Below are 13,396 nucleotides of genomic sequence, written 5' to 3' on the forward strand. Positions count from 1 at the left end.
ATGACGTCTATCAAAGTTTATTGATGAAAACTTTACTCAGTTTTTTATTCCAGAGGGAGGCCAGCCCCAGAGCGGACGCACTGGCGACACGTAGCCAGTCTGGCGGGTAGGGGGTAAGGTACTGGTGGAAGTAAAGCTGTGAGCCGTGCTCGGGTAGCTCAGCTGACACAGTCAGTGTCTGACCATCGCCTATGTCCACGTGAGCGTGCAATAACCACTGGCAGATGACAGCACTAGCAATTGAGGGTGTATACAGGGCGGGGGAGGGGGGCGGAAAACAGTACAATCTTGTCGTTATGCGGAAATGGAGCGATTTACCTGACCACAAAAGAGGCGTGAAAATTGACTTTCGCGACAAGAGTGGAAGTATTTCTGAAGTGGCTAAGTTTGTGAACTGTTCGCGTGCTGCCGTGGTTAAACAATATCGTGCATGACAATATGGCCCATCCAAAACTAGCGCCGAATACAATATGGGCTGTAGATGACAGGGGTGAAGGATGACTGCAGAGACGTGTACAGGCGAATATAATTGTCAACTCCAGAGCAACTGACCACTCAGATGAACCAAGGAGCTACCAACAGTGTATCCTCAATGACCGTTCAACAAACGTTGCTGTGAATGGGCCTCCACAGCCGGCAACTCGCTCATGCACCAATGCTGACTGCTGTTCATCGGCGACGAAGACTGAAATTTGCATGCCAATACCTCAACTGGACGTCTACGGCTCAAAATGGCTCTGAGCACTATGGGACTTAACTTCTGAGGTCATCAGTCCCCTAGAACTTAAAACTACTATACTGGCCATTACAGTTGCTACACCAAGAAGAAATGCAGATGATAAACGGGTATTCATTGGACAAATATATCATACAACTGACATGTGATTACATTTTCACGCAATTTGGGTGCTTAAATGGTTCAAATGGCTCTGAGCACTATGGGACTTAACATCTGAGGTCATCAGTCCCCTACAACGTAGAACTACTTAAACCTAACTAGATGGAAACACAGTTCTAAGCAAAGAAGGGAAAGCAGAAAGGTGGAAGGAGTATATAGAGGGTCTATACAAGGGCGATGTACTTGAAGACAATATTATGGAAATGGAAGAGGAGGTAGATGAAGATGAAATGGGAGATATGTTACGGCGTGAAGAGTTTGACAGAGCACTAAAAGACCTGAGTCGAAACAAGGCCCCCGGAGTAGACAACATTCCATTAGAACTATTGACAGCCTTGGTAGAGCCAGTCATGACAAAACTCTACCATCTGGTGAGCAAGACGTATGAGACAGGCGAAATGCCCGCAGACTTCAAGAAGAATATAATAATTCCAATCCCAAAGAAAGCAGGTGTTGACAGATGTGAAAATTACCGAACTATCAGTTTAATAAGTCACAGCTGCAAAATACTAACGCGAATTCTTTACAGACGAATGGTGAAATTGATAGAAGCCGACCTCGGGGAAGATCAGTTTGGATTCCGTAGAAATGTTGGAACACGTGAGGCAATACTGACCCTACGACTTATCTTTGAAGAAAGACTAAGGAAAGGCAAACCTACGTTTTTAGCATTTGTAGACTTAGAGAAAGCTTTTGACAATGTTGATTGGAATACTCTCTTTAAAATTCTGAAGTTGACAGGGGTAAAATACAGGGAGCGAAAGTCTATTTACAATTTGTACAGTAACCAGGTGGCAGTTATAAGAGTCGAGGGACATGAAAGGGACGCAGTGGTTGGGAAGGGAGTGAGACAGGGTTGTAGCCTCTCCCCGATGTTATTCAATCTGCATATTGAGCAAGCAGTAAAGGAAACAAAAGAAATGTTCGAGTAGGTATTAAAATCCATGGAGAAGAAATAAAAACTTTGAGGTTCGCCGATGACATTGTAATTCTGTCAGAGACAGCAAACGACTTGCAAGAGCAGTTGAACGGAATGAACAGTGTCTTGAAAGCAGGATATAAGATGAACATCAGCAAAAGCAAAACGAGGATAATGGAATGTAGTCGAATTAAGTCGGGTGATGCTGAGGGAATTAGATTAGGAAATGAGACACTTAAAGTAGTAAAGGAGTTTTGCTATTTGGGGAGCAAAATAACTGATGATCGTGGAAGTAGGGAGGATACAAAATGTAGACTGGCAATGGCAAGGAAAGCATTTCTGAAGAAGAAAAATTTGTTAACATCGAGTATAGATTTAAATGTCAGGAAGTCGTTTCTGAAAGTATTTGTATGGAGTGTAGCCATGTATGGAAGTGAAACATGGACGATAAATAGTTTAGACAAGAAGAGAATAGAAGCTTTCGAAATGTGGTGCTACAGAAGAATGCTGAAGAATAGATGGGTAGATCACATAAATAATGAGGATGTATTGAATAGAATTGGGGGAGAAGAGGAATTTGTGGCACAACTTGACTAGAAGAAGGGATCGGTTGGTAGGACATGTTCTGAGACATCGAGGGAACACCAATTTAGCATTGGAGGACAGTGTGGAGGGTAAAAATCGAAGAGGAAGACCAAGAGATGAATACACTAAGCAGATTCAGAAGGATGTAGGCTGCAGTACGTACTGGGAGATGATGAAGCTTGCACAGGATAGAGTAGCATGGAAAGCTGCATCAAACCAGTCTCAGTACTGAAGACCACAACAACAACAACAACAACCAAAGGACATCACATACATCCATTCCCGAGGCAGGATTCGAACCTGCGACCGTAGCGGTCGCGCGGTTTCAGACGGAAGCGCCCAGAAGAGCTCGGCCACAAGCGGCCGGCTTGGGTTCCTAGATCCTGAGAAATCAGTACCCAGAACAATCACCTCTGGCCATAATAACGGCAGTGATACGCCTGGGCATTGAGTCAAACATAGCTTGGATGGCGCGTACAGGTACAGCTGCCCATACAGCTTCAACACGATACCACAGTTCATCAGGAGTAGTGGCTGGCGTATTGTGACGATCCAGTTGCTCGGCCACCATTGACTATACGTTTCCAATTGGAGAGAGATCTGGAGAATGTGCTGGCCAGGGCATCAGTCGAACATTTTCTGTGTCCAGAAAGGCCCGTACAGGACCTGCAACATGCGGTCGTGCATTATCCTGCTGAAATGTAGGGTTTCGCAGGGATCGAATGAGGGGTAGAGCCACGGGTCGTGACACATCTGAAATGTAACGTACACTGTTCAGAGTGTTGTCAATGCGAACGAGAGGTGACCGAGACGTGTAACCAATGGCACGCCATACCATCACGCCGGGTGACACGCCAGTATGGCGATGACGAATACACGCTTCCAATGTGCGTTCACCGCGATGTCGCCAAACACGGATGCGACCATCATGATGCTGTAAACAGAACCTGGATACATCCGAAAAAAAATGACCTTTTGCCATTCGTGCACCCAGGTTCGTCGTTGAGTACACCATCGCAGGCGCTCCTGTCTGTGATGCAGTGTCAAGGGTGACCGCAGCCATGGTATCCGATCTGATAGTCCATGCTGCTGCAAATGTCGTCGAACTATTCGTGCAGATGGTTGTTGTCTTGCAAACGTCCCTATGTGTTGACTCAGGGATCGAGACGTGGCTGCACGATCCGTTATAGCCATGCGGATAAGATGCCTTTCATCTCGACTGCTAGTGATACGAGGCCATTGGGATCCAGCTCGGTGTTGCGTATTACCCTCCTGAATCCATCGATTCCATATTCTGCTAACAGTCATTGGATCTCGACCAACGCGAGCAGCAACGTGGCGATACGATAAACCGCAATGGCGATAGGCTACAATCCGATCTTTATCAAAGTCGTAAATGTGATGCTACGCATTCTCCTCCTCACACGAGGCATCACAACAACGTTTCACCAGGCAACGCCGGTCAACTGCTGTTTGTGTATGAGAAATCGGTTGGAAACTTCCCTCACGTCAGCACGTTGTAGGTGTCGCCACCGGCGCCAACCTTGTGTGAATGCTCTGAAAAGTTAATCATTTGCGTATCACAGCATCTTCTTCCTGGCGGTTAAATTTTGCGTCTGTACTACGTCATCTTCGTGGTGTAGCAATTTTTATGGCCGGTAGTGTACTTAAACCTAACTAACCTATGGACATCACACACATCCATGCCCGAGGCAGGATTCGAACTTGCGACCATAGGGGTCGCGCGGTTCCAAACTGTAGCGCCTAGAACAGCTCGGCCACCCTGGCCGGCGACGTCTACGGATTCACAGGTGATCTTTTCAGATGAGTTACGTTTTATGCTCCATCAGACACATGGCCACTGGCGTGTACAGTGTGAAATGCCTGAAAGCAAACACACTGCAACAATCCTCGAAAGGGTTCAGGCCACAGGGCATTTTGGAAGGCACAATGCTTTGCTTCTATCTTTGGGGACCATTTCCACTTCTTCATGCAGTTTGTTTTCCCTGAGCACAATGGCACCTACCAGCAGGAGAATGCAACGTGTCACACAGCTGTGCGTAGTTCTGTGGGACCACCTCTGGCAGGCTGTTCGCGCCGTGGATCCTAAACCGACAAACTTAGCGCAGCTGGCCACGGCACTGAAGTCGTTGCGGCTCCACATCTCTGTCGGTAGGTTCCAGAACCTCGCTGGCTTTCTTCATGCACGTCTCACAGTTGCCCGCGCTGCAAAAAAAAAAAAAAAAAAAAAAAAAAAAAAAAAAAATGGTTGTTCAGGTTTTTGACAGGTGGCCACATTAATGTTACCGGACAGTGTATCATGTTTTCCTTGAGCAGAGAAACCTTGAAATCTGCTATTGTCTGAAACACCAGACGCCCTACCCCTCTTGCTATTTGGAAATGGATGATTACTTATGTAAAGCTGCTTGGTGAGGATGTGATAGGTATTTTGATTGGCAGTGCTGTGAATAGTGTGTAGACAAAATACATAATTAACTATGTTTGTGAGCGAATAGTGAGGAACACCAACGTTGACGTTAAATTTAAGTACACTGATGGTTCTGTCAGCACAGTATCAACATCATACGAAGGTCTTGGCTTGGGACTTGAGAGAATCTGTAACTAACCGATCAAACTGCCACTTTTTAAAGACCAGAGAAGTGCTTTGTTTGTAAGGGGCAGTTTACGGTATCAGTGAAGAAATGTGGTCAGAAAACACTTGGCATGGGTAGCTCGATGGCAATCAAATAGCCACAGTACAATTACAAAAGAACATACCCACCTACGTGACTGTATGCAGCCATACGACATATATGTTGTGTATGAAAACCAAACCAGCACGTACTGCATGTGCAGTTCCACCATCTGAGAGAAAATTGTAACCGTAGATGTCCTGGACAACTGGCCTATTGAAAAAAGTCAACCAGCATCCGTGATATATGCAATTGTTCTGTCAAGGCAGAATAACCCCACTATGGGTGCCGGCCTGGGGGGAAAATGTGAATGAGGACGTTATAGAATGCATCTCTGGAAAGCAAGAGAACAGAATGGATATCAGTAAAACTGATAACAGACTACAAGTAAAGGATGCCATCAGCGTCACTGGTGACACACATGACGAGGAACACCGGAATGAGCCTATGGAAGTGGAAAAGGATATGGAGATGGCAAATTCCGAACACGCAGAAGACAAATGCGACGACGAATCTATGACCGATGAAGGCAACATCCAGGCAAAATGCGTGGAAAATGGACGCGGTACCAAAACCTCTTCTCCACTGCGACAGTCTTCAAAATCTGCATTGCGAAAGCACAAACTTGTTCAAACAGATGCGGCAAGCAGAGAAGAATATAAAAAAAACATAAAAGGGAAAAGAAGAACAGTGAAATCGCGCCAATCTGTGTATTGCTTGTCAAATAATCTCATAAGCTGCACGAAGCTGGGGAGCGAAATATTGCATCTAGGGCAGGCGAACCACCGAGCCCAGCGGATGATTCCCATCTCCGACTGTGCATTAGAAAGTAATGATACTCTGACGCAAATCATATGGATGGTGTTAAAATTACTTGTGTTATGGCAGAGACCAGTGGTACTCAAATGAACACGTGTAATACAACACACCTTTTCATTTTACTGTGACGACGTCAGTAACGAATATAAGTGTGGGTAATAAACTGTTTCACAAATATCAGATTGTCTGTAAGGCGCTCTTTTGTGAATGAGCTGAAGTCAAATGTTGTTTATGACCGCTAAACCTATTTTTTTCAATTCCTAAGAATCTATATTATACTAGGACAGGACTTAGCAATTCCACGGCCTGAATTTTTCTGTTAATTCCAAAAAGGAACTGAATGTTCTCCAGTTCATATTTTGTCATATATTAATGTGCAACCTAAGAATGCCACGTCGTCTAGATCTGCTTACAGATAACGGTGTCAACATTTAACGATTAGATATGAATAACTTTTCTTGCAAAATGTTTATTTGCTTAGTGGCCAAACTGAAATGTTGTATGGGCTCAAATGTTTGATCGTAGACGGTACATTTTTATGGTCCTGATTTCAAAAGAGGCATATAATTAAGCGTATAAAAGTAAGCACTTTTTCTATGGTCGTCTGATTTCTTGTGGCTGATCATATGTAAATATCATTTTCATCCTAAAATGCCGGTAAATGTTTTTAGTAATTAAGAACAAAATTGGTAGAGCATTTGTCCGAGAAAGCCAAAGGTGTCGGATTCGAGTGCTGCTTCGGCACTCAGTTTTAATCTGCCAGGAAGTTTCATTTCAGCACACATTCCGCTGCAGAGCGAAAATTCATTCTGGGAACAATCACCCAGGCTGTGATTGAGCCATGTCTCCGGAATGTCCATTCTTATAGGAGAGGCAGTCCCAGAAAAGAAGTTCTGCTGCGTAATTTGCAGAAGATACGTAGAAGGACTTCTGTAAAGGGTGAACTGGCGAAACCAAAGCCGTGAGGACGAGTTATGAGTCGTGATCGGGTGGCCCAGCTGTTTGAGCACTAGCCCGCGACCGAGTCCCTGTACAGCACACAGTTTTAATCTTCCAGAAAGTTTTGATTAGAAGCCTCTTGTGAGGAACGGTGTCAAAGGCCTTCTAGCAATCTGAAAATGTATCAGATTAAGCCTATCTATTACGAATGTTTAAGAACCCGTGACTGTATATTCAATATAAAACAGAAAACCGCAACTAGTCATTTTTTTAAATAGTTATTTATACCCTAAACCGGTTTCCGAACCTTTTCAGGCTCATCTTCAGATGGTGCACGGGAGGCTACATAACTGTTTCAGACCGTAATGGTGGGTACTGGTTTACGACAGTATGGGCGGCTTTGGTGTCAATATCCGTCTATGAACTTCCATTGTGACTGACAATTGGTAACACACGGAATTTCTGTGTATATACCGATAGTTAGAGCATGTGCTGAGCAAATTGTGGGTTAGTTTTTAAATTCAGTTGATAAAAAGGGCCAGATCCTCCACACATTGAAAGTAGTCGTTAGTGCTTCTATTACACATTTGACAAGTAGACCTAAGCAACCAAACTGCTCCAATGTATCATGCTAAGCGTAAAGAGAAAGTTCACATTACCTTGTACTGCTGAGCAGACAAATAGAGAGAAGCGGTATGTGCTTGTTTTCTCAGGTCCTCAACATGAACTTATTTTTACGCTCATTCATAGCTCTCTCTCCCTTTCAGTACATCTTATTGTAGCAGCGCCCATTACCAGTTCATACCAATGTCACACTTTCTATCCACAGCAGTGCCGAAACAGAATACATCAGACAACTGCCTGACCATCACATACAGCAGCTAGCGACCACTTCCCGACCATCACTCCAACTGATTGCAACTCTCCAGCTGTCTCTTCCTCGTTTGGAAACTAGCCTGCCCAGATAGGGCGACCACGCCCTCAGTGTTCATTGGCTGAGCCTTACTCGCTCGAAGAACCACAGGCAAAGACCTAAGTTAGCGGATGTAGTAGAAAAAAAGGCGGAAATCCATCAATTTGCTACCGATACAAAAGCGAAAGGGCGTGCCAATAATCGACATGTAAATAAATGAAACATATTAAAGATGGCTGATAAAAGAAGACATTTTTCAGTGGCCAATTACGTTTCCTGGCGACAATGTACTTGAATGTAATGGAAATTTACATTAGCCTAGGAACGCTGGCACTGGCTTAACGTCCAGACATAAAAATATGGTCACTTTGGATAATCTTCTAGTTTTACAGCGTGGAAGTTTTGTACAAGGTAAGGACGTGAAAAACTTTCCTTTGTGACATTATAAACAAGTAGATGAATGACACCGCATTCGTGAGGTGTCGCTCTGACGCTGAATGAAGGCATTATTTCGAAAAGCTGGAGCACCTCTTCATGAAATTCCAGAGTCGCTCGCTGTTATTCGACGTCTTGTTTCAGAGTTTTTGGGTACAAACATGCCTATTTCCCTCAAACGATGTTTGGGAAATGGTCAGCATACCATCCTCTCGTGCCCATAGCACTACATCCTACTGCTCTGTAACCGATGTAAATGCCGGCTAGCTTGTTGTTTGTGGTCCTGTTCATTTTGACTCCCGGGCGGTACAACGCACGGTAGCAAATAAGGTGAGTATGACATAGCATTAGCTTAGACAATGCCCCGTGCTAGACACTCCAAAACAAATTTGCTTACCGGGGAAACGTGCGCGCCCTAGTCGTTGAATGGCTGGCGTTTTACTGCCGTCGCTCCACAGCGGTCCATTTCAAATCTATGGTTATTTGGAAAATATCGCTCGATGCACTGTCCCACATTCTGTTCTCATCTTATTATCATGCTAGTGAAATGTATTCGCAGCTGCGAGTATGGACGAGAGTCGGCTGCCGGCCGAAGTGGCCGCGCGCTTCTAGGCGCTACAGTCTGGAACCGCGCGACCGCTACGGTCGCAGGTTCGAATCCTGCCTCGGGCATGGATGTGTGTGATGTCCTTAGGTTAGTTAGGTTTAAGTAGTTCTAAGTTCTAGGGGACTGATGACCTTAGCAGTTAAGTCCCATAGTGCTCAGAGGCATTTGAACCATTTTTTTCGAGAGTCGGCTGTATAATGGAATGACAACAATGACATTTTGTGCTGGACCGGGACTCGAAACCGGATTTTCTGCTTATCGTGAGCGGTCGCCTTACCATTAGGCTATCAGAGCACGCTTCCCGGCCAGAACCAAAAGTGTACATGTCGTCAGCCACGTGTCTACAACCAGCACCGTACATCCATTATGTATATGCCTGTACGGGAGAGACATTTCAAACGAAAGTCACTTGCCCAATGTCGGCGGATAAATACAATATTAGCGTTGTTGCGAAGTACGGTGCAAAGCTCCTTCAAACGTGCAAGCATGTCCGGAGGAACATGCATTCTTCGGACGTGCATGCATGTCCGAAGGAACATGCACTGCGTCGCTGACAGCTACTGTGCGGGAGACGGCAAGTTTAAACCTCCGATGGGTGGCACCAAGCACACACACCAGAAGGGGACGCCGATCTCACATGGCATCGCTGCCTGCAACTCTGCTGGGTCGGCGCGTCTTTTTGAGCAGCTGCACTCCGAGGTTCGCTCATAGGTTCATTGGATCTTCAGACTTGTATCACAGTTAGTACGGGAGACTGCAGTGAGAAATTACATCAATATATCACGACGGTACTAAGCATTAGCACTTGCCAGGAACTTATTTGATTTTATCAGCATTCAGTACTATTTGTTCCTGCCAAGAACATTACGCTCAACTGTATGTAACTCATCACTGCAGAAGAATTCATTGCACTTCAGAGTTATGTATACCTCAGTTATCAAAACCGAGCGAGGTGGGGCAGTGGGTAGCACACTGGATTCGCATTCGGAAGGACGACAGTTCAAAACCGCATCCGGCTATCCAGATTTAGGTTTTCCCTAAATCGCTCCAGACAAATGCTGGAATGTTTCCTTTGAAAGGGCACGGCCCATTTCCTTCCCCATACTTCCCTAATCCGAGCTTGTGCTCCATCTCTCATGATCTCGTTGTCGAAGGAATGTTAAACACTAATGTCCTCCTCCCTTAGCGTTGCTGCCTCTGGATCACGGGGTCCCGCGGTCGATTGCTCACCAGGTTGGAGATTTTCTCTGCCTGGAGACTGAGTGTGTGTGTTGCCCTCATCATTTCATCATCATCCTCCTCCTCCCCATCATCATCATTCGTGACAGTGGCTCGCTTGGACTGTATAAAAAAATTGGATTGTGAAAAAATTGGGACTTTGTACGGGCGCTGATGACCGCGAAGTTGAGCGCTCTATTGACGCCCCAAAAACCAAACATCACCATCATCACCATCCTCCTCCTTCCTCCTCCTCCTCAGTTATTATGTACATGTTATAACTAAACTTATTAATCTGTCAGCTTTTGTAGGTGTCTATCTTTCCTAGCCACCTCAATTACCGGTACATCGTAACGTTCGCTTTGTGACAAAATTAACATGATGGAAGTACGAGAGCATTTTTCTCTCCACTATATCTATTAATTTTAAGGTTTCTAGACTTTATTGGCTAACTGATAAAATATTTTTCCGTAGTCAGTCAGAAAACATAAAATAATAGCGCCTTAATTTACCTTTTGCCACAGATTCTTAAAAATCTAACAAAGATTCAACCAAATTTGTTTCAATTTTAAGCTTCTATTGTCATATTTACTGAAAGGCACAGTTTCTATTGACCAAGTGGCACCACGTTATTCATGTACACTGATGAGCCAAAGCACGGTGACCACCCGCTTAACAGCGTGTTGCACCAGTTTTGGAACGCAATGCAGCGGCGATTCTGAACGGCAAGGATTCGACTAGTGATCGGTAGACTTCCGGAGGGATGGGCCTGCAGGCGCCTACGCATAGGTCACACCATCCCCGTATACTACGGGCCGGCGGTTTGTGGACGCGGAGCTGGCAGCCGCTATCACCCCAGATGTGTTCCATCGGGTTCAGTTCAGGTGAATCAAGAGATCAACAGGAGCTCCCCATCTTGCTTCTCAAACCACTGTAGCACGATTCTGGCCTTGCGACACGGACAGTTGGGCTGCTGGAAGATAACACCACAGTCGCGGAAGACATCAAGCGAGGATGTCCGAAAAGGCATTCACAGGGTCCACAGCACAGCTCTCGTGGTGACTTCGATTACTACCGTAGGTCCAATGGAAGAGCAGGTGAACGACCCCGTAATACACTGCCGCCACCGGCCAGAATCAGTAGTGCTGTGCGTGAATCGAGCGGACGTTCTCCAGGAACACTGCGCATCCTGACATGACCACCCACCTGTTGTAACGAGAGACGTAATTCATTCGAGCCGGCCGGTGTGGCCGAGCGGTTCTAGGAGCTTCAGTCCCGAACCGTGCTGCTGCTACGGTCGCAGGTTCGAATCCTGCCTCGGGCATGGATGTGTGTGATGTCCTTAGGCTTAAGTAGTTCTCAGTCTAGGGGACTGATGTTAGAGCCATTTGAACCATTTGAATTCATCCTACCAGGCGACATAGTTCCAGCGGTCCAGCCTCGAAGATGCCGCGCCCATTGTAACCGTAACAGGCGATCTCGTTCGGTCAGGACGTCAAGAACTGAACCCCATATCATGGTAGAAAGTGTACTGAACGGTATGTTGCTACACGATTGTGCCTATGCGAGGATTGTATAGCCGGCCGCGGTGGTCTCGCGGTTCTAGGCACTGCAGTCCGGAACCGCGGGACTGCTACGGTCGCAGGTTCGAATCCTGCCTCGGGCATGAATGTGTGTGATGTCCTTAGGTTAGTTAGGTTTAAGTAGTTCTAAGTTCTAGGGGACTGATGACCACTGATGTTAAGTCCCATAGTACTCAGAGCCATTTGAACCATTTTTTTGAGGATTGTATTCTGTTGTGAGGTTTGCCACAAATCACCGCCTAGCCTCTAACCTCCACGTTCTGTGATGAGGTGTGGGCATCAACCTCCTGCCGGCTACTCACGATTTCATCTGTTTGTCAAGAATCGGTTATGTCAGTGGACATCCACATGTCCGACAGATACGTCGCTAGAATGATTCCGCATTCGTATCTTCTCCGGTTATACAAACTTCCTTTATCACACTGCGTTCCCACAACGCCACCTGGCAGCATCGAACTCGTGGTGGACAGTGTTATAACGTTTTTGCTCACCAATTTATATGTACACTACACGCCTTACATGCGAAGTAGTTACGCTCTGAACGTGTAAGTCCTCTTGCCAGATCATTGCTGTCTTCTTACAGAGCTTCACACGTACACTCTTACATTTCGTTACTGATGATGGACTGGATATCTTAAAGCAACAACGACAACTAGTACCTCCGGCAGTGGAAACAATATACCTCAACAACAGTGAAAAAGAGAGTATAAAGGTGTTCCATGAGGAACAGGCAATATTCAGGGATATTATAAGAACGATCATTAGAAGCAAAAATGTCCAGGAAACTTGAGATCCAAATGCACATCTTTAAAGCTATGAGTACTTCCTTGTCTGCGATACAGTAAACAAACTTCTTCTACTACAAACTTTTTGCTTTCCATATTTTGGGAGGAGGTGGTATGGACCGAAGAAAGATAAAATTTTCCTGTAAACGTTGGCTCTAAGGCTCTAATATGCGTACCTTAAGAGCCACGACCACTTGGTTCGTAGAAGAGATTTGTTTCACAGAAGCAAAGAGGGACAAGGGCTCATAACTCTTGACGTATGCACTTTAGAGGCCATGTTTTTTTTGTATTTTTTTTTTGTTCCCTACTACCACCTCTCAAAATATGGCAAAATATGGAAAGCAAAGAGCTTGTAGGATAATAGATTTGTTTCATAGTATCGAAGATGAACGAGTGCTCATAGCTCTTCAGTTACACATTTTAGAATTCCTGTTTACTAGATTTTTTTACCTCGAATGGTCGGTTGTATCAAGTCTCTGAGTATTAACCATTCCTCCTGGGACGCCCTGTCTAATACACAAAGGATTTAAGTTTCGTAGAAACTGAGCTCATGTCACAAAATAAAACTACCGGAGTGTTAGTACCCGCCTACTGATTTTGGAATTACATCTCTTGGTGTATGAGAGAGGTATTCGCATATTTAAATTTTGAGTTATCCCCTAAATCGCGAGCTGATGACTGAGCTGGCGGCAGCCTTTCTCACAAAACGTAAAAATTCGAGTTTCAATCACGATACGACAAGCAGCTTTAATCTGCCAGGAAACTGCTTTCAGATACAATGTTTCTAATAAAATGTAGACGAAACAGCAATACATGTAGTAGATCTTAGAACGCTTGTCTTCGGAAGGAAAGTAAGTAGGTATAGCATACATATCGACGTCCAAATAAATTAACACGTCAAAAAATAAACACAAATCGTAGTAGCTGTGATTTCGGATCTAATTTGCTTTACAATTTCTGCTGTAACCTACGTTCTTTGCCAGAAGGAATATTTCATACCTT

General features: G+C 45.1%; 2 protein-coding genes across 3 annotated transcripts in view; one reads left to right on the forward strand and one right to left on the reverse strand.

Moving 5' to 3' along the window:
- LOC126258780 (transmembrane channel-like protein 7) overlaps positions 1–7,625 on the reverse strand; it is a 249,103-nt gene extending 241,478 nt beyond the window's left edge. The window contains exon 1 of the mRNA XM_049955670.1: positions 7,513–7,625. The gene's annotated coding sequence lies outside the window, so the exon portion shown is untranslated. The remainder of the gene's footprint in view (positions 1–7,512) is intronic.
- The window catches only part of LOC126258817 (calpain-A), a 668,101-nt gene that overhangs the window by 116,401 nt on the left and 538,304 nt on the right, over positions 1–13,396 (forward strand). The gene's annotated exons all lie outside the window — the stretch shown is intronic.

Source organism: Schistocerca nitens, chromosome 1, assembly GCF_023898315.1.
Source record: "Schistocerca nitens isolate TAMUIC-IGC-003100 chromosome 1, iqSchNite1.1, whole genome shotgun sequence".
In the NCBI taxonomy this organism is placed as follows: Eukaryota; Metazoa; Arthropoda; class Insecta; order Orthoptera; family Acrididae; genus Schistocerca; species Schistocerca nitens.